Genomic DNA, 21,063 nt, shown 5'->3' with positions numbered 1-21,063 from the left:
TTTTCAGTATGTACTTATGAATTGTTGCTTAACGCTTCAAGGTCATGAAAAAAAATTAGATCCATTTTCCAGACTCTTGGAGTTGTATGTATGTACTTAGATAGTTATATATAAGTAACATAAATGGTGTCATAATATGATTTGACCTTATAAAAAAATAAGGTAAAAAATGTTAATCATAACTTTGATTGAAACAACTCGAAGAAGAGACAGAAATACCAACGAAATACTTATACAAATATATGGGTCTCAACTCAGACTCTTAGAGACATGGAAAAGACTACTTTTGCCTTTGATGGCATTCTCATCATTTCCGGAAGGACAAAGAAAAGGGGAAGAAGAGCGTGCCAGACCTTCTATCAAGATCCAGGTGATAGGGAGCGAGGATGATGGGCTCTGTATTACCTGATCATCTCATCGAGGAATCTTATCATTTATATAATCATTACAACATTTTTCATATGGGTTATGAACGTGGATAATACACAAGTATGTATTAAACAACTCGTGCCATATTTAATTATGGCAAGCCATATGTATTGCATAGCTTGATATCAAAAATGTACAGTTTCTTTGAATATAACAAAAGATAATTATATAACATCTCCTTTGGCCGACCGCTCAGGTCATTTTAGTAAGATTTTCGACTTAAAGAAAAGGTTGTTTATTAGTATTAGGCTTATGTCTGAGATAGTTATAATCTTTGTTATACTGAACTTATACGCTTCAAGTTTGGCCTGGACCATTGTCGGATTTTAATTCGCTATATAAAAAAATCAGTCTTGATCGGTCCCACAAAAATAATTGTGTTTTCTAATAGAAAAAACATAAAATTTTTGGAGGCAGGGGTATCTGCAGGATTATATACATTATATATATATCACATATATGTATATGTATTTTTTTAAGGTGGACTTGGTTTTTAAATTTTTTTCTAAAAAATACGAAAATTAAAAATATTTGGGGAAAAAGTTTTAAATTAAAATCCAAAGCTATAAACAAAACTTTTCGGAAAAAAAATTCAAAATACATAGCGATTTCAAAAAATTAATTTTTAGAAAAAAAAATTCAAAAATCCCCAATACTTACCAAAAAATGAAATTCCTTCAAAAATATTTTAAAAATTAAATTTTTTGAAAAAAATTAAAATCCCAATGATATTAACAAAAAAATTTGGAAAAAAATTTCAAGCCCACAGCTGATTTCAAAAAATAAAGAATTTGGGACAAAATTTCAAAAATTTAATTTCAAATATTAAACTTTTTTTTGAATAAATTCACAGGTATTCACAAAAAATATGAAAAGTAAATTTTTATTGAAAAATAAATTAAAAAATTAAAAATTTTTGAAAAAAAAATTTAAATATTAAACTTAAAAAAAGAAATTTAAATATTAAATTTTTTTATATTTAAATATTAAATTTTCTAATAAAAAGCAAAAATTCCTTAATTGGGGGAGGGACTCCATCCCACTCCCTGCGGACGCCCCTTTTTATCGGACTTTCTTTTAATAAAAAATGCATCAGTCCATCATTTAAATTTTGCTCTACGCTTTTAATCACTGTCTTAATACCTAACTGAAGAAAAAATTGTGCCCAGACCTAGGTTCAACATTAAACATCAACATCAAGTTGCATCCTTTTTGTAAAAAAAAATCGATTACAAGAGTATTGTTTAAAGAATTTCATTTATAAAAACAAGAACGAAATGTGCTTGTCAACTTGTGGTATCCTTGTAAATATATGTTTGTTTGGTTGAGCTGTTGCTTCCTCATTTGATGTGAGTCTACCTCCTTCCTATCATGACTTGTTTGAGCTCAATCACCCAGATGACTCACGGATATATGTATGTATTGTACATATGTAGCAGTTATGTAAGTACGTTCCATCATTATATATTTTACAATTTTTTTTCTTGTTTTTGAGACAGCTCTGTCCTGCCTCAAAGAAGCGGATGTTAAATTTGATGAGAAGGCTCAAAAAGATAGCAACATGCATCAAAGTAACGACATTATAGGTATAGTTATACTCATTTTTTCATTATCAAACATATATACCATTCTCAACGTTTAGAGTCATTGACTTATTGCCCCAATGCAGTGAATTATTTTGCATGGTTTTCAATTATATCCATCAATACGTGGACTTTGATGTACCTAAAAATAAAATAAGCTTTAAAGAGAGATAATAATATAAAAGCTCTTTAAAAATTGTGCTAAAAATTGGGAGAATAAACTTTCATTATTACAAAGCAAAACAAAAAGTTTCCTCAGATGAATAAATAATGTAGCCGAATATCAAATCGGACAATTTTATTCTCCTTAGAAATGAAAGGGCTTTAGAATGTCTAACTTTATACATGGATTCATATTTCATAATTATATTATTCATAATTTTCCCAATTTATGGTTTAAAATTATTACAAGATATATTGCAAGTAAATCACCTTATGGTCAGTTTTCATACTATTTTTTTTATTTTTTGCAAATGAAAAGTCAAAATAACTCCTTAGATCAACTCGAAATTTTTTATATAATGTGCCAAATTTACAACATAGCGGCTTAAATCAAACAAATAATCAAGAATATAGAAATTCTTTTTCTAAAATCTAGGACATACAAAACAAATTTTCTATCTTTTCTAAAAAAAAATATTAGGGATTTCAATTTATTTTCTTTAAAAAAATGTGAGACCAATTTTGAGAGAATTTTACAAGCCTACGATCCAGACCGAATTTGCACTTAGTTAGTTTAGTTTACAAAAATTATAAAGGTCTGAAAGCGATCTAGAATTCTTAGAGCACTAAGGAATATGTACAATGTACATACCCTGAATTTATTAATGTATATATTTGCAGTTATACCAAACTCTTTGAATTTGTACAGTTTCAGTATATTTGAGTAGTAAGATTTAACATTTTATTATGTTACATGTATATGGTTGATTTTATTAAGAGGGTCTTGAAAAAAAATTATTTAGATTTCCAGACAAAACAGAATATTGCTGTATTAGATTTGTATTTATATGTATAAATGAAAATAGGAATGTTCATAGTCTGACATACAATTAAAGGTAGAAAGCTCTTGATCATCACAAGGCCGCATTTGAAACATGGAAGTTAAGTTCCTCTTCTATATGAATAGCATACATATACAGGGAGCGGGGATCAAATTGTCGCCTACTTTAAACCTTGATAACGTGAAGACGACATTATCAAATAAAAAACCGATTACCAAATAGGAAAGCTATTCTTGTCAGCTGACGATGCGTAGTTCAGTTAGCATTATGCCGTCATCAAATGAGGAGATAAAGAGCTATAAGTGGAACGAGGAGCTTTTGAGGTCCGTCGTAGTCATGACATTGGTTAATAATGGAGGTGAAATCTCCAATTCAACGATTGCTTCAACCTTAGGATGAATTTACGGACTGTTCAGCGTATCCATAAGAAGCTAGAGGACACCTGGGATGTTGATGCCACCATAAAGTGGGCACCCAAGGAGGAGGACACTGACAGGAAGGTCAGGGACACCTACTTTGTCGACAAGGTGAAGAAGATGGTTTAGGATGACCCTACCAGGTCCATGAAGGCCATGGCGAGGGATCTGGGCTGCCATGAGAAAACAATCACGGACTGTGTATCTGAGGATTTAAGGTGCTGGAGCTACAAGATACAGGTGGGCCAGATCTTGACCCAGAAGGCAAAAGACAACAGGCTGATGAAGTCAACTAAATTGTTCATCAAGCTCAAGCACCCAAAGCAGCCCGGCATGATGTGGTTTTCTCTGATGAAAAGAATTTCTGTCAAGATCAGAAGGTCAACAAGCAGAACAATAGGTGGATAGCCACCTGCACCAGCCATGTGAGGAAGGTAATGAAGACCAAGTTCCCTGCATCGGGCATGGTGTTCGGGGTGGTCAGCAGTGTTATGCCTCCCCAATGTTTGAAACGGGTCTAAAGGTAAATACAGAGATGTTATGGAGTAGGTGGTTCTGCCCTGGATCCAAGGGGTGGCCGGAGATAGGCCCTGGGTGTGGCAACAGGACTCAGCACCCTGCCATGTGTCCAAAATCTCCATGCAGTGGTTAACCGAGAACTGGTATGACGTCGTAACCAAGGGTTTGTGGCCTCCTAACTCTCCCGACCTTAATCCTTTGGACTATTTTGTCTGGGGCTATGTCGAGAGACATACCAACAGACATCCCCATAGCACCAAGGCCAGCCTGATGGACTCCATCAAGGAGGTATTCGGCAACATGGAAATGAGATGGTCAGAAGAGCCTGCGGCCGGTTCAGAGGCCGTATTGAGGCCATTATTGATGCCAACGGTGATTATATCGCATGAAGGGCTACTCTATACCTATATGCTCGTCATAGTTTTGATTTTCAATAAAAAAGTAAAAAAATGTAAATTTTGTGTTGTTTTTTGTAGAAAAATATTTTGGCGACAATTTGATCCCCAACTGTATATTCGTTTTAAATAGCAAAAAAACAGAAGAAAATGATATTTGTCGCCCGCAAACACATAAGTTAGCTAGAATTATATATTTTCGAATTGAGTGTGGATTACGTTTGTATTATTCGACAAATTATCGTCAATTTCCATCAACAAATTATTCTTATTACCCCCTTTGAAGGAGCCGTAAATTGCATTTGAGGTAGCTAAAATGGATCGTTACAATAAAAGCAGAAGAAATTGATATATATTTTTTTAATAGGACCATATCGGTGCCAATATATGTCTCTTAAATCAAATAAAGTTTATAAACTTTTTCTAAAACTCTTGCATTTATTAAATCACCCCAAAAATTTAAAGACAAAATCTATAATTGACTCAAATATGCCTATGAAATATTGTGTTGTATGTATATATTTAGGTGATAAGTAAATAAATTAGGATTTTCTCATTTTCTTGATTTTTATTCAAGATTGTTTTTATGTTCATGCACCACATTTAAGGAAGTTGTCGTATATTTGTCGTTATATTTTGTACTCTTATCACTAAGGAATAAGTGCAATGAAAGAGGCCCCCGCCCCATAACAGAAATATTAACAGAGAAATTGCTTCAAGGCAATATAAGGGCTATAATCCATAATCACCAAGTACATACAGTGGAAAAGAACCTTCTTTCTTTTTTGCAAAATATAATAGAATAAAAGATAGAAACCTAATATCAATTTCCTCCATCTTATTTTCTTTTTCTTTCATTTCAAACAATAGCCTAGCCCAAGCAACAGGGACACAAAATAAAGGATGGGTGAAAAGTTTAAAGCTCCCCCCAAGGGGAGTACAATATCATTATTATTTATTTTGTATCAATTGTAGAAATGTTTTTATTGTGCTAGTGAAGCTTTGTAATGGATGGAGGAATATTACTCACTTATAATTTATTTTTATAATACTTCTTTTTTGGCAAAAAGGGTCTAACATCTATGTAGTGATCAAGGGATCCATTTATACGTACAACAGAGTATGAAAAGTTATATTCATAAAATAGAAGGGGAATTTTTGCACAAAGAAATTCTTGCCAAATGGCTTTCAAAATAGTCGTTGGTTGATTAAATATATGACATATAACAAAGATTTTCTTGACCATTAAATATATTTTTATATATACAATAGATATTATATTTATAGTATATATTAGGACTATTCAATTAGCAACACGGGAACAACTTTTGAGTGGCCCAGCTTTGGCTTCAGATAAAAAGATCTACAACATTTGTTTTTCGCTTTAATATTATTTGCAAGTAATTGTCATCATTTCTATTAATGAGCGTGTATTATTTTTTGCACTCAACTTATGGGCTTAACTTGAGCTATTTTTTTTTTCAATTGAACAGCTCTGGTATATATTTAGTAGTACTGTTCGTTATATCTGTAGTATACACGGTGAGGATATTAAATTGGAAACAAGCTTTGACCTCAAAATCTTGATAAGCCTGAGATCTTGAAAGTTTATGAAAGTGTGCTCATCAAATCAAGCAAACAAAACTATATAAGAAGAAATTCAACATCCTTGAGGTGTCCCTCGAATACAAACACCATGCGGCCATTATTGTGTGCCTCCGCACCGGGCGTACGCTAAGGACGCAAATAACTCCAAAGATAATTATGCTAGAGAGCTTAAATTGATGTCAACAGATTCAGTACCATGATAGAATTTTAAATTGGTACTGTGTACCCAAATCGGGGTAATGGGAACTGTATTTATTCTACAAAACTTTTTTTTTTAAAAAAAAAATTAAGACTTTTTTTTTTTGGTATAGGAAATGTGTCCTCCTAGCTCACTGGATCTGAACCCCTTGGACTACTATGTGTGGGCGTCTTCAAGAGAGAGTATTATAAACGTGTACCTAATACTGTTCACTACTTCTGGGCTTCCATTCTCGAGGCAGTGGCCAACATCTTCATCAAGTCCTGTACTAGATTCAAAGGCAGGGAGACTGTCGTTGGAAGCTTTGGTGAAGCTGGGATTAGTTGGTTTGAGTGATTGATTTCACAATGTACCTTTTATATGTAAGAACAACAGATTTGCGAATTGATGAATATATTATTACAAATAAATTGTAATAAACAGGACACAAAAATTATAATCCTATTTCCGGCCGTCTGGAGTCGGTTCTAAAATTCTAACAATTTTATACTTGGCATTCGAAAGAACTAAAAAAAAGCTACAAATTGATGTAATTTATATTTTTCCCAGATCAAAAATGTCCCAGCAACACGGCAAAGGAAATGTGATCTCCTCCGCACATAAGAAGATCTTTACAGTGGACATTGTTCTAAACCGGAGAAATGATCGGTTCTTGGCTTAATCAAGAGCCCAGGTTGAGGGAACCTTCAGGAACATCCACATCAGGTCATGGTCCTCGGCGTCGTGGTGTCAGGCGGCAGCAAGATATATCCCTACTTCTTCAAAGGCAACAAGAAAGTTAAAACGGACGTCTACTGCAAGGTCCTCGGTACCATGTCTAGCCATAATTGAAGAGCACGTTTCCCAGGTACAACTATGTGTTTACCCAAGACACACGTGCAAGAAGGTGCAGCATTTCTTCAAGGAGAACATGGCTTCCTTCTGGCCGGCAGATTCTGGCCATCGTACTCACCCGACGTGAAACCCCTGGAATTCTCTATTTGCTTTGTCTTAGAGGGCAAGACAAACTAGACTTCTCACCCGAATAGTCGATACCCTTAAGACCGTAATCATGAGGAGTGGAACAACTTGTCCTCGGACTTCATCAAGGTCAACTCTGTTTCTGTTTGTCCCCGTATTGAAATCATCAATCAAAATTGAGGGGGACATATTGAATAAAAAGTATAGAAAATTGTTGAGTTACCAACTTTTGGTTGAAAAGGTTGCCATAAAAATGGCACAAAATAAAAATATGTCGAAGTAAAAATGGTTTTCAAATTTTTCTAATTTATGAGTTCTCATCCTGTAAAGTATCCTTAAATTTTCTGTATAGTCGTATAATGACACTGAAGAATTTATAATGTTACTATACCAAATTTGTATAAGAAATGGTACATGTAAACTACACCACAAAATATTGGTCTTGGCGATGTCGTAACCCCAAAATTATTGAGTTATAATAATATCCTTTACAAGAAAAACAAAAATGAGACTGTCTGTATCGGAACCGCTACAAAAATAAAATACCACGACAACACCAGTTTACAGTATATAAAAGATTTTCTGATCCATAGCGAAACTTTGCCAAAAGCCCCCAATTAAAATCGAATATAATTTTCGATCTATTGTGCTTGTTTAATTTGCATTAATGGTACATCTTATTGTGCTTTAATCAAATTAACAAATCAGTTTCATGGATTAACCAACCAATTTCATAAATTGACAAACCATATTCATGTTTTAATGTACCTCATAAATATTATAATAAATGCAATTAATCTCAAGCCATTCTCATTGGTTGCATCAACTATAAAAAGTAAAAATAAATTCCAACAACTTTATTTTAATGAATTTTAATCATGTCTGACGTCGTGGACAAATAGTTTATGACGTATTTGGAAGGATAAGTGTTAAAGTATGTTAAATAAATACAATGGATTGTAAATATTTTCACTGATGTCTTATTTTATCCTAAGTGTTTGACAAAGCTTCTCTAGCAATTAGAAAACACTAATTTACTTTCCACAGAAAAATAATTGTTTTAATTATCATTTTCAAATAAAATGAAATAAATGCAGCTGTTGGATAGGAAATGTAATGTATGTATGTACATTGGATTCTAAATATATATCCTTGTGTCAACAGACATTATGTCCCTGACTTCAACGATCATTCACACAATCCCCTCAAAAAGAAAAAAAATACAGAGCATGTTAACCTCATAATTCATTTGTATAATAGAAGGAGTAGTCAGTCAGTCCGTAAGAGTTCCCCTAAAATAGTACATAGGAAAATTAAAGCCTTCTATTGTAGTGTATGACGACTAAAGGGAGGAAAGCCTCTCTCTCTCGGTTATTCATAATTGCTCTAGCAACAACAACAAGGCTCGTGATTTATATGAGTCATTTTTCATGACTTTGCATATTTAAAAAGGCTCATAATTGTATGTATGTATAATATATATACATATGTCTAAGTAGGGTGTGATTAAAAAGAGATTCCCAGCAATTACATGGGAGATATATCAACCGAACCTTTTCTTTTGTTGCATAAGTAATATTTATTGTATTTTTTATATTTTCGTATTTGCCAAGTTTTTAGTTGAAATTAAATGCAAATAAAGTGTTTATGGGTAATTATCCTGATTGATAGAGATACCTAATTAGGAAAGGGGGACCGTAGTCTAATCTGATCGGGTTTGCAGGAAAAAATAGATTTGATACATCATTAATATTACAAGTCAAGATCAAAAATATTTTTGTATTCCCAGTTCAAAAGAGTATTTGATTGTAAAAGCTATGTTGCAACAGGATATTTTTTTAAGCAGAAAAATATATAGTTTAAGTGGTGAAATTTTTGGAATCCCGTGAAAATGTATTATATTGTACATATTAAAAAGGAAATTAATAAATAAACAAAGGATTTTATATATATTATTTATTTTCTTTATTTCCATGATAAAATTGAAAACAAATTTATGGTTCAGCTGCATCAGACCTTTTAGAAACAAATACTATATTTTGAATGAAACCTGTTTTATTTATGTGTAAGTAAAATACGTTGACGTATGAACAATTTAAAAACCGAGGCATTATTATTTTTAAACAAAACTCATAAAATATGGTGATTTTTATTATAAAATTGCATTTTTCTAGATTGAATGAACGAATACAATATAAGTAGAGTTGTCCATATTTATTCGCTTCAGTCCAGTATTAGGACCAGGTCCTTAGGAATGTCGGTCCTTGAATTTTTTTATAAAAAAACCATGAATCCAAATAAGATATTTATTTATTTTTTCATTATGATGCAATACAATACAAACATCTTATGTTTTTACTTAGTCATATAATTTATTGTATTATATAATACCATACTCAATGAAGTCACGAGGGATCCATTTTACTTTCTTTAAGGGCATACCTGTGGGACTACATGGTACTGGACTGGACTACACGGCAGTCCTCCGAACTAAATAAGCACCAATACTACTGTATCAGTAATCAGTCAAATAGTTGAATAATCATTCTATATTTATTCAACTTTGGTTATCAAAATTTCAGTGATATTCCTTTATTGGATGAACGGTCTCAAGGAACATTTGGACTAGACCAAAAAAACTTGAAACAAAAACGACACAACATTCCAGTGTTCTGTTGGAAGTTATAACGTTTTTCGAAAAATATTTTGGTTGCAAATATATTTATATATATATTAAATAAGTTTAATGGCACAACATCCGAGACCATTGTTTTTTCTGATAAAAGATATTCACTTTATTTTTTTTTAATTTTGAAAGTTCGGATTGTCTAATTTATATAGTCAAAAATGATGTAAATTTTTCGCACTATTTTTTTAGCTACATATCTGATAGAGCTAGACTAGGTACATACTACAAATAGATTCTCATTTAAAAAAAAAAACTTATATAAACTCAAAGGAAGTGACGATGTTTTTCCAAATTTTTTATGTATATAAATAATTAATTTGGGGATTTTATTGTATCTTTTCAACAGAGGTAATTATCACTTATCAGAGATTCAATAAATTCTATGAGCGTATTTGTATTCTGTTTATTCAGTGCGTGAGTTTTATTTTTATTCCTCATAAAATGTATTTAGGTATTTATTGTGTGTTGAAAAATTGCTTTTATTTGTCAACCAGGGTGCTTAATTTTTAATTTTACAAGGAGTCTGTTTACTTTGAGCAACAACAAAAATGAATGAGAGAGTGATTGTTTGCAAATGAGTGTTGTTGATTCATATATGCGGCCTGTCAACACAAAAATAAGATAAATTATTTTTTTCTTAAAATTGAGTGTGGATTACTTTTGTAATCTTTGACGAATTAAACTCAATTTCTAAAGAAGAAATTATTCTTTTTAACCGTTTTGGAGACCCTGAAAGTTGCACTTAAAGTAAGCAAAAGTTATCATCACAAATATAAAGGTCATAAACTATAGCTAATATTGTCACAAATTTAAAAACCTAGCCGATAATTGACTTAAATATGTCTAAGAAATTTCCCAAGTGTAGTGTAATCCTTTATATTGGTGGACAACTTATACAAAAAGGCTTAAAACAATTTTTTTCAAATTACATATGTGACCTGTTAACACAAAAGCAAGCAAGAATAATTTTCATAAAAATTGAGTCGAGATTACATTTATATTCTTGGACGAACTATCGTTAATTTTCTATCAAGACAATATTCTTATGAACCCTTTCGATACGCTGCAAATTACACTTAAAAGAGCCAAAATTGTCACGATGAAAGAGTGAGAAATTCGTAGATTGCATTTGAAAAATAAAATAAAAAGTAGTTTCATTATGAGTGAAGTGGCTCAGGGGCAATTTCGTAAAGGAACATCTAAATTGTAATTAAATATGTTTAATTATTATATATATAGTGCAAGAAATGAATCAATTATATAGCTGTCAAATTTGATAAAATGTTGCGGGCTGGATTACAGAATTCAAAAGATGCAGAGCCCGTGGGCTTAAAAAAACCAACTTGTCCATTACTAATGTAAATGTCAATTAATTTGGGCATAGTAACAAGGAAAAAAAAGATCTAACGAAATGAAGAAGAAAAACTAATTCGTGGAAATATAGGTTAATTAATATTTTTTTAAATAATGTCATAAATGATTTCTTTAATAAAGAGGGAAGATTCTTTAGTATTTGTCGTTGACCCTTTGAAACACCAATCTACAACTAACATCTTTCAAATATCCTTTAAGCTTCCTATTTTCTTTTCTTAAAACAACCAGGTTATATGAGTTATTCTACCTCCTTCTAATGGAGAGTAAATCCAGAAGTATCTTGATCAATGGATTCCTTATCATAATCCATTTCAATATACGTAGGTATTAGAAAAAATGAATGAATCCTGTCTTGTGATGGAAGCAAATAGCACAAAATATATTTTATTAATACATCGTCAATCTCTATCAACAGTTTTTTCTTATTAATATAAAAACCGTATATTTTAATAAATATCCTCAGAAAATTTACAAGTGTTAATCATTATTTTTACAGAGGATATGTAGAGTTTTGTAAAATGTTGATTTTGTAAAATGTTGAACACCGGGGTCAATAGCAATCGCACCCTTTATGTTGCTCTAAATTTTTGTATCTCAAAGTCAAACAAGGTCTTATCAATTGAGTCAAAAGAAAAAAAGTTTGGTAACTGTCCCTTGTCTCCCCTGTATACATTTGATTATATAAATTTCAAATTACTACTATTATATTACTAATAAATATGACATTATAATTGATCAACATGGTTTGATAGCATGAATTAACGATGACATATTAAATTTAATAGAGACTAGGGCTGTAGTTAAGTAAGAAGTACTACACACAAATCGCAACTTGTACAATCTGCTTGTACACGTTACAACCTGCACAAAATATAAAATTGTACACAACGCATACATACATACTCGTGTATATATATATATATGTATATAATAAATAGTCTCTTAGAAAATGTTAATAGGAAGTTGGTGTCGAATTATTAACAATAATTGGAAACTGATGTTGGGCTTGAGGAGGAAGAAAATGTAAAAAAAAAAAAATTCCCATACAAATCTGTCATACTACTTTGATCTTTTGCTTAGGCTTGTAAGTAACATTTTTTGTCTGTCTCAAAAATAGCATTAAAGTAGCTATGTACGTAATATATAAACATAAAATGAATCTTAGAAACAACTAAGGTTATAAAGGAAAAAAGGAAGTTTAGATAATACTTTGTTTCAAAACACAAACACTTGTAAAATATTGTCAAAATATGTTTTCTTTAAAGAAATCAATAGCCAAAAAACAGAAAGGATTTGCTATCACGTCACAAGGAGACAAAGACGCACAATGGACCCTACATAAACGATTCCCAATTTCCTGTCCTGACGTGGGTGTTCGACTTTAGTGATAGAGTCTTATATGTACGATGATGACGAGTTAGCTAGGAGCAAAACCAATGATCTATAATCATCATATTTCGAGTAAACGCTCCCCCTTAGGATTTGACCCCTTCAACCTTTCCCTAAAACCTTCATTGTCCCACACACGATACAAAAAATAAAAGGTCCTATCTAAAGAAATTTAACAGACATTTTTATATATCAAGTATGAATCATTTATTATTTATTTTTGCATTCGTTTCATGAAGTTGCATATTTCTTAACAAGGGCGCAGATGTTTAATCATACCTATTAATAATAGGAAAATAATAATCATAATTAGAGGGAAAATACCAGTGAACGTAGGTAAGAGTTACGTATCCATGTTTGGTTAAAAGACCATTGGATTATAAATCATATAAAAAATGAAAACGTTATATTATGTATTTAAGTAACAAGGGTCATTAAAAACCTTCCTAAGTGATGTGTCCAGGTACCCTAATTTGAAGGATAAACGCTTTGACCTCTTAAAAAATTAGCAAGAATTTCATTCCAGGTTTTTTTTACATACATACGAGTACATATGGTTCCGCATGATTGATGATGCATCGGAAAATTCATTTTCTCATGTAAATACATAGAATGACCAGAAACAATTAATGTGATTCTATATATATCTCAAATTATCATCTGCTCATTATCTTTCAAATGTGGAACTCATAGTTTACATAGAGGTATCCAATTGCCAGCTAAATGTAGTTAAATACCCTTAAATATAGTACAATAAATATAGCAGTACACTTTTTATTCTGGATTTGATTAGTTCGGTTTTTGCTTTAGTCCAGTATTAAATTTCTAGATTCTTTCAGAAATAAAATCCACCTTTTGCATAGAAAAAGTATATAATGTTAGTTCAAAGCATTGCCCAGGAATATTTTATACATGGAACAAGCACTTTTTGTATCCTTCATTTTTTGGCATATATTTGGTCAAACAAAGATCGTGATTTTTGTATAGATTTGAATAGCTATGAAAAAAAAGATTCAATGTATCCAGGAAATCAATTACCCTGAACTACCCAGAATATTGTCGTCCTGGTATGTTTGTTTGCTAAATAGTAATGACACCGATCACGTTTTGACCAATGAACTAATAAAACTCGTAGATTTCAACCAACCAATCAAATACATGTATTAATTTTTGTCATTAACTAATAATACAAGTTAAATTATTTATATTTTTATATCGATTCAGTAATATACATAAAATGATTAGATATTTGGTGCTGTCAGGATAATAATAGGTTCACTCTGATTCTGTTATAAAAAATTGTTTCGGTATTTCGACACTTTTTCTACTAAAATATACAATCATATGTCGTTGAGGGCATGTATTTACAGGGGTGTTAGTAGGATTTTTTTGTCTAGGCAGGGCTTAGCACAGAAGTTTGGTAAGGCCAATTTTATTTTTGGAGTAGCTAGGTAATCGTCGAGCCAATATTTTTGTAACGTAATGGTGTTGCAAGTAACGATCCAATACGAATTTAGTATAGTACCCTTTTAAATGTATTAGTCTTCCAGTACCACCAAAGTACCGTTATACCCTAGTCCTACTAAATTACAACGTTATTAAGGAATTAGACAAGGCAATGGTATGAGCCGTATCCCAATTCTCATTTTGGCATCTCGACTACAAAACAATAAATATCTAGTAATTAATTATTTTTAGATAGTTTCTAAATACTTTTTACTTCTGACGTCATAGTAAAAAATGATGCATTTCTAAAATAATAGGTAACTCTTCATTATGTTTAGTGAACAAACGCAAATATGGTACTATATTTAAGGTATTTTACAAAAGTTTCGTAAGTGATAGGAAAACCATTATGAAACCGAAAGAAAATGAAATAGATCTATTTAAAAAAATAGAAAAAGCTGGACTTTTCTACAAAGCCCTTCTCATCTAAAGAATTTCTTCTAAACATCTATAAAAATAAACTGCATATTTTTAAAAATAAATATTTACTTTTTGCTTTAAACTAGATAAATATATACACGCATAGTATGTTATATATAAGTAAAATATAGGAATTTCTATGGTTTAAAAGATTGTTACACATAGCCTTAAAGGTTTTAAAGGATAAAGAAGAACCGCATTTAATCTCTTGTGAGGGATATTTTTTTTACTTATACTCGTATGTAAGTAGACTGTGGATGAAGAAGGGTGAATACTATGTACAAATATTTGAAGTAAATTTGTAGAAAATTTGTCGTTCTGAAATACAAAAAAACAACAGCCACAATAATACATTTTTCAAAGGATTTGATTTATTTTTATCAGATAGAGGGTGCATTGAAATTTTTTAACATCGAGGGTCATTCCTTTTTTTATCTACATAACTTCAATTAGATAATTTTTTTACAAATAAACAAGTATATATTAAAGATTTTGTAGTTCCTGCTGGTTTTAAGCAAAATACAAATAAATCAATGTAATTTGCAAATTAAAAAATGAAATTATTATTATATTTAATATTTTATTAAATTTGATTGAATATTACTTGAAATGTATGATTCCAAAAGTATGTTATAAAAAACAATAATTAATGAGAGAAATAATACAAAATAAAACTAAACTGTTTAATGCAGTTATTTTTTTAATCAAATGAAATAAAAATTAATAATATATGTTACCTAAAACTACAACCCCATTATCTACATTATAAATTAATTGAGAAGGAAAAAGTGTCGATGATTACTCTCTGACAAGTTTTGTATTTCTCTTTTAGAATCTTACAGATCGGTTTTTGTGATATCATTTGAAAAATATAAAAGAAAACAATTACAAATTGTTAATGGAATATTTTTTAATCCGAGTAACATATACCAACTCTTTCCAAAAATTAAAACAGTGATTCCAGACCTTTTCAGTATTGAAGAGCCCTTATGCGTAATTTTATTGTTTTCTGGAGTATGTAATTTTGCAGGAATATTTATGTCAAGGATATCTTTTTAAACATTTTTATAAATAACTTTTATTGTTATAAGAGACATATTTAGGGAAGTTTCACGACTTTTTGTTAGAAAATTTATTATCATTGACCCTTTTACTTGTTATAACTTGGGAGAGCACCAGATGATGCACAACGTAGCTCTGGTTAGGAATCACTGCATTATATTTAGTATCGAGACTCGGTCCAAGACTAATTTTTTTGCTTTGATCTTAAGTAATTTGGATCAATATTTCGGTCCAGACCGAGATTTTAGACTATAAAGTGTTATGCAAATGTTTTTAACTCGTGATTAATAAGCTGTAAAAATATGATTTATGAGACACATTGAACTTCATATGCTGTTATTGAAGGTAGATGTTACCAATTATTAAACACAAATAACATAATAAAGAATTCATCTATAAAATTGGTCCAGGATTTTCAGACGAAACCAACACTAGTACTTGCAATAAATGAATATTTATAGTAAAAAAACTACCATGCCTCCAGTGAGGTTTGAACTCACGACCCCTGGTTTACGAGACCAGTGCTCTACCACTGAGCTATAAAGGCAATTGCTGTCAGAGAGAAATCATATTTAAAAATTATTTTACAATTTAATTAACAAAAGTATGCCAACACCTGTATTCAATCACTCTACATTTTATTAGAGACTGTTGACAATAATGAATCTTTAATTCGTCTTATTTTAGAACAATATCAGCCAATTTGTATATTGATCTTTACCTAAATGACAAAAGGTCAGAATTTGGTAATGCATGCCATTGTTTATTTTGTAATTTAAATATTTTAACAAGGAAATAACATTTGTATGTCCAAAAAAGGCCTTTCATTGACTCGTTTCATGTTTGAAGATTTTAATGTGCTTTTCCTTTGAAATTATCAAGCTGAATAAAAATAAAGAACTTTTATTTATTTAAGTATTGTAGATAACAATATCTTTAAACAACATTTTGAAAACATTGTTTTTACTTGCTTAATATTATAAGTACATTAGCCATTTTTACTACTCAAATATATTTTTTGATTGTTTTTTTTTTTTTATACTAAGTGTATAATATATTATTATGAAATATACTTCAAGGGTTCATTATGAAATATCAAATAAGAATCATATTATACTTATTTATCATTTTAGACTACAAAAACTGTCTTTAAAAAAATAATTCCTATTTTTTGATCTATTAAACATTAACTTATGTTTTTAAATCATTGTTATTGATAATTTATTCATCTGAATAAAATATAAAAAGGAACGACATTCCTCCTTCATCTCTGGCATGTGATAGGATTGCTCGTATACCTAAAAATGGTAACTCAAACAAGTTGGAATACTGGAAGATAACAACAATTTCAAAATATCCTTGTAAATTATTAGTAGATGTCATTGCAAAGCAAATAAATCCCATTATAAATTGGAAAAAAGTGGAATTGATTTCTGAAAAATCGGTATATTTCTTTATATTTTTAGAAGTTAATATATTAAAAGAAAATTTTGGTGACAAGATCACATTAAAAATCAAATTCAACTTTCTAACTTAGCTCAACAAGTCAATAGAGATGACGTTACTATTATTGCTATTCCTACAAGAGTTTTAACTGATAATAAAGTGATTAGACCAGATTTAAATAATAAAATAATTCTATAGATAAATTTTGAAATATATTGCAGCAAATATATATTTAACATTGGATTCAAACCAGTCAATTAAATGACTCTTTTTTTATGTCCAAATATAATTTTGTTTTATAGCAATAGTAATACATATATTTTTATGGACAGGCAAATCTAATTCGCTTATTTGGGTTTCTTCTTCTTGACGGTTTTAGGAAAATTATGCAAAAAAAATTTCGTTTAAGGAAATGTTACCAAAAAATTTCTGATAACAAAAATCCCAGATCAGATCGTTTCTAGGATTTTCAGACCGATAACTAAAACTAGTATTTACTATAAATGAATATTTATAATAAAAAAACTACCATGCCTCCAGTGAGGTTTGAACTCACGACCCCTGGTTTACGAGACCAGTGCTCTACCACTGAGCTATAAAGGCAATTGCTGTCAGTGAGAAATCCTATTTAAAAATTATTTTACACTTTAATTAACGAAAGTATGTCAACACGTGTGTGCAATCCCTCCACATTTTATTAGAGCCCGTTGACAATATTGTATTTACATCATATTCTTTAATTGATATTGTTTAGAATCTGCTTATATGTATATGAATCTCCACTTTTCTTGAAATCTATAGTCTTTCTTCTCAATATATCTGCATAAAGGAAGTCCCCACTTATTACAGTTTTTGAGAACAAGAAAAACCCCCCTTGTATGTGGACTTTGTTATAAGTAAAATTCGTAAAATAGGAGAATTAATTTTTCAAGTTCCACTTTTTACTACATATCTTGAGTTTTTTTAGTATTGTTAGTACAATAAAAACATTTTATTCATCATAAATTATTTACAATGGCTTGTAAAATAATTGTAAAATTTAATCTTAATCAGGTATTTACTTGTTTTTTAATCGGTCATTTAAATACTGTAAAACTTATACAATATTTATTCAGATTTTTTTTTCAAGCTTGTATAATAAGTAATAACCAACAAATTTAAGTCAAGATATCAAAATCAAATACTTACAGGACACTCCCCCCTATGTAAAATTTTGAATTTCTACTAGTTCAAAATATAGGCATATTATGCACAACTAAGAAAAAATCTTCTTTACCTGAATATAAAGTTTTTTTTAGAATTTATTATCAAAGTATAAAACAGCGCAATATGCTGCACTATACGAGTAGTCAAAATAAATCCAAGCACCACGTAATGCCAAATCTGCTGTGTTTGAAACTGAGTTTTGCAGTTATTTATTGTAGTTGAATTCCTTTTCAGATATAATCAGAGTAAAAAATGGCAAAACTTACTTAGTTAGTTTAATCATTCAATATCCTTGCCTATTTTTAAAAGACCGTTGGTAAATTTTTGAAAAAATAAATCAGAAAGTCAATGAATCGAAGAGAGGGAATTCCATGGATATAGATTCTATTGTCAAACCGTTTAGAAATATACATACACATATATACATATAAATAGCATGTAACAGATTTTTCTTCTTTTTTGACACATATAATTTATCCATATAATATATTTTTATACATACATATGAATAAATGGAAATATACATCACTAAATGGAAATAGATTAGGTATAGTACCTGAAATACATTTTATTTCTAGACTACAAAGACATATGAAAAGATGTGTACATAGGTAATTCAAATATTATTATATACATTTAATATATTTTTGGGTCTAAAAGAATTATTACATCTTCAATCAATATTATGTATATAATCTATGTTATATTCAGCGTAGACTGGTTTACCCATAATTTGGACTGGGACTCTTGTGTAGAAAAATATTCGATTTTTATTTTCAAATTTTATTATTATACTATTTTCTATTTATTTCACTCAATGATTTTACCTCTTACGATTAAAATTCTATTATTCCCTTCTATCTAAGCCATCCCTTTAATTTAAATAAAATATAAAATAATAGCTTTTCTCTTCAAAGTAAATAATAAAATTAAATATACATAATTAAGGGCAATAATAAATAAAAAATAAATATTTTTCAAAATTTCCTTTAGTTAGTCTAATCAAATTAAAGAGTCGCGATTAGGGCCATGTCTATGATTTTTTTTTTTTTAGAGAGAGTTTTAAAATTTTGAATGACGTTTTTTAAAAGACATATTTTTTAGAGGATATTTTTATAAAAGAATTCGTGCCTGTCTTTTACCATTACTTACTTGCTTAAATTACACCAAATTTTCAGACTAATATCCAATTTTCCCCTACTGATATTTCCAATAAAGGGGCCATATACACCCCTCCATCGTAATGGGTCTAATTGCAATTGATCACCGGCTAGGACGCTTACTGGTGAAAAATGGCTTTTTTGACTTCGAATATAAATCCTGAAAACCAATTAATGTACATATTTGCAAGAAAAACACTATGGCGACTGATAAATTAGATCATTTTCAAATCAGGAATGATTATTTGCTAGATAATAGCTAGTGAATAGTTGTTATTTGACCTTTTCTCAAGGATTTTATTTTAAAGCTAGCTAGCAGTGTTCATATCTTTTCATTAATTATTTATAACTATAACATAAATAATTTTATATATAAATAGGCAAGTTTAAATATTAAATCAGTTTTGTAATATTAATATTTTTGGCTAGTTATCTTTTGCCAATCACCATAAAATAAGAGATTTGTGTCTCTTTTTCCCGCTTTCTTTTCAACTATAAACATTTCACATATTAAAACAAAGTTCAAAAAATTGAAAAAATCATAATTGGGTTTGAGGAACCCATAGAAAAGTATTTATAAGATTTGCCACAAAATAGTATAATTGGATAAAAGATTATTACATTTTTATCTTCTTTAAAAAATTAACTGCAAATTTAATGTCAACTGTGTAGGTATTGTTTTAAACTGATTAGATTTCTTCCTATGTGGATATAATTCAGTACTACTTTAAATTCAAGCATTACAAAAAAAATATGTAATTTTAGTGTGGCAAAGAGATTGAGTAATAATGGTCCCGAGACGAAAAAAGTGCGTCAAAATCTCTGATTAATACAAACTAAGATCTTTAAAATGAATACTACAACGTGACTAAAAAAGGACTTAGAGATTTGATTATATCTTCATCTTTAACAGAATATTTAACGGATTATTTTTTACGTGTAGTTTTAAGACACATTTTCGTTCCATAAATAATATCAAAATCGTACCTTTTGTTACAAGTTTCATCTATTCAAAATCACATATGTATTTATATTTTCAGATTTCTTTCTTAAACACATACTTTTATAATATATGTTTTTGCTGTTGTTAAGCTCTTTTTGAAAAAAAAAAACAGAAAAAAACATCGCGTGTCAAACCTCTATTCAAAGTCAGAAATCTTTGATGTTTAAAATATGTACATAAATATTTTTTTGTAAGCCTCTAGCCTTTCAAATAATGCAGAAACAGAATGCATTCAAATTGAGGAATACCTTGGTAGGAAAGGCATAGAAATAGAAATGCTCAAATATTTTAAATATTTCTCTATGCATGAAATATACTTATAAATAGGTGCAGCCAAGGGATTTAATCGAATAGGATTGTGTATATAAATTCAATGACATTTTTTCAATTCCTTATTTTGAGTCAATTCATACATTAAAGCGTTTCCTGACTAATTTAAGAGGCTGGGCTGTGTATGTCCTTATATAGGACCAATAAATGCTGAACAGTCCCATATGTTGAGACTGTATCCAGGGCATTTATTTTCATCCTTTGAACCACTGCAGAGGACCAAGGGACCAAATCTGTATTTTAATATATAGCAGCTGATTTTATAACTCTTCTGTATACTTATGTATCCAATGAAATCCGTCAAATCTGAAAAAATCATTTTTGGACCCGTAACATCATTGAGTGACATTTTTTCTTAGATTTAT

The 21,063-nt window shown here is 29.9% G+C and overlaps 2 non-coding genes across 2 annotated transcripts; both read right to left on the bottom strand.

Moving 5' to 3' along the window:
* Positions 1-16,028: 16,028 nt before the first annotated feature.
* TRNAT-CGU (transfer RNA threonine (anticodon CGU)) lies at positions 16,029-16,100 on the bottom strand. Its single transcript has one exon. It is a non-coding gene; the product is annotated as a tRNA-Thr (tRNA).
* A 1,430-nt stretch (positions 16,101-17,530) lies between these two features.
* Positions 17,531-17,602, bottom strand: TRNAT-CGU (transfer RNA threonine (anticodon CGU)). Its single transcript has one exon. It is a non-coding gene; the product is annotated as a tRNA-Thr (tRNA).
* Between the last annotated feature and the right edge of the window lie 3,461 nt (positions 17,603-21,063).

This window comes from Lepeophtheirus salmonis, chromosome 5 (genome assembly GCF_016086655.4).
Source record: "Lepeophtheirus salmonis chromosome 5, UVic_Lsal_1.4, whole genome shotgun sequence".
NCBI lineage: Eukaryota > Metazoa > Arthropoda > Copepoda > Siphonostomatoida > Caligidae > Lepeophtheirus > Lepeophtheirus salmonis.
This window is presented reverse-complemented; position numbering and strand designations above follow the sequence as displayed.